We start from the raw sequence: 5752 nt of genomic DNA, 5'->3' as shown, positions 1-5752 counted from the left end.
GGGGGGGGTTGAATTGGCCTCTTGCTCGCCCACCACGTGCGCTCGGCAGGACGCCATCTGCCCTCCAAGCCTGCAGTGCCGCGTCTGCCTCGCCTCGCTCCTTCGCTGACCCAGCCTCCGCTGTCCTCCCTGTGCCACCTGCCTGCCTCCSACCTCGCCCGCCGCTGAGATCCTCGCGTCAACTCCACCCAGGGTCCCGGTCCTGCCCGAGTGTCCACTCACCGTGTGTCCAGCAGCCCTTCGCCACGGGAACCGCTCCTCTCCCCGAGCTGCTCTCCCTCCGGCAGCAGCGCTCACCCCCGTCACATGGACGCCGACGGCACCCCCCGGTCCTACTGGTGGTAACGCCCGCTCTCTCCCTCTGTCTCCTTCACCCATTCCTTTTCCATTTTCCTTTCTCTTTGCTGTCTTTTCCAGCCCCCTTTAGTGGGCAACTACTTCTTCTCCATTTTCGGGTTACCAATAAATGGTTCTGAGATACAAAGTTTGTCTCGGTTGACTTCATTTCGTTCTTGACCATCCATTTTAAAAGAACTCCTCGCAGTTCCCTACGTTTGGAACGTGACACCAAGAGAGAGCAAATTTAATCAACACTGATTCCAAACCATTTTGACTACTTGTTTTAAACCCATTATGAATAAAGGGTTGAATCTTTTATGTCAGCAAATTTTTTTTTCAAGAAACTCTGCAGTCATAGAGATGTAAGGAGATATATTGATAGAAGTCTCATTTTTCAACACCTAGGGTGAGCTACTCAGCAGGATTAAAAGTAAAATTTGAAAATCCTTCATATGAGCAAAGAGATCTTTACAGTCTTTTAAAAGTTTTTCCTACTGTCTTTAGCTTCCTCAGATAGAATTTGAAGCTGCCTTTCATAGCAGATGTAATACTTCCTTCTTGTGTTAGTGTTTTTGGATTATATATTCAAATGAAAACATTTTGCAGCACATCATTTATTAAAATAAGAGTACTTATATTAAGTTACATAATTATGTAGAGTAAATACAACTGTGATTCCAATCCAGCATAATTTTTTTTTTCAGAAAATAATCCCTTCTGTTTGTAACAATTAGATATACAAATCCAGTTCTTTGATTATGGAAGCTGACAGCTCACAGTTGACTACTATTGAGATGGTGTTGTTTGTCTTGGATAGAAAAACAGGCCAGACTGACTCGGCATACTGTTCTGATTCCTGCCTTTGAAAGGGCTCTGTGTCTAGAAATGAAGAGCACATGCACATCTCTCCAATCTTGAGTTCTCCTGAAAAGGCAGTACTGGTCTTTTCTAACTTCAGCCTTCTTTATTCTTCAACAAATAGAGCCAATGTTCACCTTTTATCCCTTCATGTCACACCTTGAAAAAATTCTTTTTTAAAAAAATGCTGCTACTTTTCTCTTTGTAGCCCACAGTGGCAAAAATGGTATCAGGATAGAGGCATCCAGGCATCTACTGGGCAAAGTGTGACCCCTGAGCTTACTCAGAATAACAGAAAGAACAGAATAGTTCCTTGCTCCATCTCCTTGGAATATGGAAAGGTATTGTGCTTTTCCTGCTTTTTCTGAGTAAAGCTCAGGAGGAATGAAAAAACTGAGTCTCTGCCTTACTCAGCATATTGAGTAACCAGCCCAGGGCAGCTATAAAACACTTTTAAAGCCAGGCTTCCCTCCCTGCTGGCAGCAGCTCCATGCCACTGGCATCCAGCTCTCATTTTAGAGAGTGATTTGTTTGTCTTTGGGACGCAGCAGATGGCAGCAAAGTTGTACAGATATGCCAGGAGAAGAAAAATATCTTCGTGCACATGCTCTTAACAACATTACATGGAAAAACCATATCATTTGTTTCTGTCTGTCTTGCAGTGTGGTTAAGACAATAAATCAGGTTTATTGGCCCCCGTGCACTTGTAACATAAGGGGTTGCTTTTCCCCCCATTACCAGGAGTTAATTAAATCGGGGTGGGGTGAGAGGATGTGAATCATTTCTCAGTAAATCATCTTCACCTCTGTAGGATTCACTTCTTTGTGCAAATCTCTTTAAACGGTTTGAACAGGTACTGGTGTCCTTGTGCAAATATTATAACAAAATGCTAGTGTGTGCAATTCAATTGACTGCCGATCTCCGCTGTGAGCTGTGGAATCCCTCCCTCATTTGAGCTGTCCAGATATATCCTTTTCTAACACTTCAAAATAGGCAGCAAGATTTTCTTTTTTAAACATAAAGAGAAGAAAGGGAGGAGGAAGGAAATACTACTATATAAAGTCTTAGTGTTTAAAACAGTCTAAAGTCCTACCACATTAAATAAAAAATGAAGTCTGGGTTTTGGACAAGARCACTGGAAGTTTCTGGGATTCCATCCCTGCTCTTGAGCACATTTGGTGACGCACTTGACACATGTATGTTTGCTGCACTTGTCACTGCCAGCAGCACCACATCCACTTAAGAGCAGCAGCAGTAAGCATATGTTGCTGAACTCATTTCAGATTGAATGGCGAGTCTGGATTTATGTTCCTTCTTTTTGACAGGGATCCCATTCCTTACGTATATCTTTTTGTAGTTTCTTCAGTGTTCAAAACCAGAAAATGTATATAAAGGAAGTATAAAGCAAAAATTACAATACAGTCTCTACGTATTAAAATAGACATGTTTTTGAAAGAAAGCTGGGCTTAGATTTTCTTCCTGCTGAAGTTAGTACAAGTTTTGTTTCAATTAGACAGTCTCAGGGATTTGGTTCTGAGATTCCTATCTGGCTCACCAGTTCATCACACCAGAATGTCTGATGTCTGTAGGCACAAAGGAGACTAATGATATATGCTAGTTGCATATTTTTCATGTTGTTTATTGATAAAGGGCCAGATTATGAATGTGTTTCTTATGCAGAATGAGATGCGGGGCTTCACAACCTCGGGGAAAAAATTACTTAGAAAAAGTGACTTAAAATCTATCACTATTTCCTTGTCTCTAGAGAGAACGGACATATTTTACAAGGTGCAGCTGTCTTCTTTCAGTGTGCAGCTCAGATGTGCTCCTGAGCCCTTGTGGGCAGGCAGGGAAGCGTGATGGCCTCTGAGAGTTTGGTACTTTCCAGCAGAGAGCCGCACCGGCCCGGGGTCACGTCAGGGGAAATGAGGAGCCCACACACTCTCCTGTGCTGTGCTGGAACAGTGATGGGATGAATTACACGGTGCCTTTCAGGCTTTGAGTGATTCAGCTTGGTGTAACTCCTGTCACAGTAAGCACCTATTAAAGGACAATAAGCATGCTTGTTTGATGAGCTGCTCAGTTTCTCCTGAACTAACAGATAAGATCCGGTTTATTTGTTCTCCCGTTTCTGCCAATACTGCTGGACATCAGAAATTAAGACCCAGACATTTGTTTGTTTATTTTTACACCATGTTAGAATGTATGAAGAAAATAGAAACCTTTTTTTTTAACTGAAGGAAAAGTTGCGTGTTATTTGCAAAGAAGTGACAATTTACAGAAAGTATTGGAAGAATATTTGTTTTGCAAATTCTGAGAGTCAGAATTTATTACGAAATATGTGCCTTCGGTGGGTAGAACAGATCTTTCCTGACTTTGGAAAACCCCAGGATTATATAAGTGGATGAGAGACTCAAGGAGGTCTTGTTAAATATTCTGTAAAAGTTATCACAGAATAAAAAAAAAACCAAAAAAATTCTTTTGGCCTCCTCACTGCTGTTGTGTTTGCTGGGAATGTTGCATGCAAAACACTCCAGTCTTATCAAACCATTAACATTGATTCTAGTCTTAGTGGGACCATTTGTTTTTCATTTGGAGACATTATCAAGCATTTTGACGAGTGTACATAACGTGTAGTAAAACAGGCTTTTACATAGCAAAGTTCTTTACCTCATGAACAAATTATGTTCCCTCTTCACATGAAGAATACATGGCCTCACTCCAACAAATTAAGTATTTAAACATTAAAACATTTTCAAAGCTGACACAAATTATTTGGTGAATAAAAGCCCTGTTCCTTAAAAAATATTTGGATAATAAACGCAAACCCTTGTGAACACAACAAACAAATTTTAGTTAAGCATAATTGGATTTACTTATTGGTTGTACTCAGTCATGCTGGAATTCTTTCTTCTGATGCCTGTGTGCTCTACACTACTTAAGTATGATGTGAGATAATATGAAATGGTGAATTGACAGCACAAGGAAACTATTTGGATGGCTGTCTGGAGTTGCCATTATTGGCTTTAATTATGACTTGCTGTCCTTTGGGTACTCAATGAGCCAGAAAAGGCTTCACATGTTCCAAAGTATTCATTAGTATTCCTCTTTCTGTCATTGTGCTTGCAGAAAGAGTTTATATCTGACTGCAGTTCTTCTTAGCACGGACCGGGATGCTTTGATTTTGATAATCTGAAAGTACATCAGTGTCTCTACTTTTTGGATGCAGTAGAAGTTATTCCTAGGTAACAGTGGAAGAACACTTTCTGATGTAACTGGAGAACAAACACTTTTTGCAGCTGTTCACGTGTCATGGCTGTGTAAAAAAAAAAAAATTGTGGTACCAACTGGAGAAAGAAAAATAATGATTTGTTTTCCTCTTGCAGGTTAGGGGACCTGCACTAGGGATTCATGAGAAAGTTCTTGTATATCAGCATTTTAGGCACTTTGCCATCATTCCATACAGAAATAATAATGAAGCCCAAAATCTTTCTGAAATAAAAATAGCCTTTGGAATCCATTTWGGAAATGAAAAATTATCTATAGAGAAGAATTTTTTTGTCTGCTGTAGGCAGTCTCTGGGGTCGGTATAAAACACAAAAATCACTTATAAAGAATATTCTGTGAACTCTTCTGACAATTCACTGTGGAGGCTGTGCTGAGTAGAGTGACCACTCCTGTGGCATCCACTCTTGAACAGACTAGTGAACAAGGATGAATTCCTACTCCAATACATATCTACCATTGCAAAACTTAATTTTAATTTTAAGTGTTTTTGATCTTCAAGTCATGTTTTTAGCAGCCTTTGAAATACTGTCCTGTGAGACACCAGACTGTTCTTAGAAACGAATATTTTAAGTAAGGTGGTGTGTAAACAGATACTCCTGATTTTGGAGGCATTTGATGACATCTTCCACTTCTCATCTGTCACATTACAGCATGAGCTGGCTTTGACCTACATACAGAGTTCTTCTTGAACTTCTACAATTACAGGAGGATGCTCACTTTCATGGGCTGTTTCACAATCTTGTCCCTGAAACCCCAATTCCTCACACTTCTCTGAGATTTTAATTTGGTTCATGGATGAACTTCAGCTGCTGTTTAAGCATTCATGCCCAACATTTTTCTTTATGGGATGTAGTGAAAATATGCTTAGCCAGGGTTTTCTAGTATTATCCCCTGCTTGGGCAGGAGGAAGAGCTTTCACCTGGACACCTTACACCTGGGGCTGGAACAGAAATGGATGAGAAGGGAGAATTGCTGTCTTGATGTATTGTACCCCTTATAAACCCATTCTCTGAAACCTGGAACTCAGACTAGGATATGGGGTTAGCTGTGCAATGGGAAAGAGTCCCTGCCTGCAATTCTCCTGCTCTGTCATTCTCCTCCAGCTTACCTAGCCTGGGTTAGCCAAAATATCCACTGTCATTATGTTTCCAGGATTTCCTTGTCTTTACATTCAAAGAGTTTGCCATCTTTGGGCTTTCACTACTTTCTGGCATGTCTATCTAATTCAACATTGTTCCTTTGTACTTTAAAACACTTGGTTTCAAAA

Source organism: Malurus melanocephalus, unplaced genomic scaffold (assembly GCF_030028575.1).
Source record: "Malurus melanocephalus ecotype Western Australia unplaced genomic scaffold, MMel_1.1 scaffold_114, whole genome shotgun sequence".
NCBI classification, from domain to species: Eukaryota; Metazoa; Chordata; class Aves; order Passeriformes; family Maluridae; genus Malurus; species Malurus melanocephalus.
The sequence above is the reverse complement of the archived record's forward strand: the minus strand, read 5'-3'. Positions refer to the sequence as shown.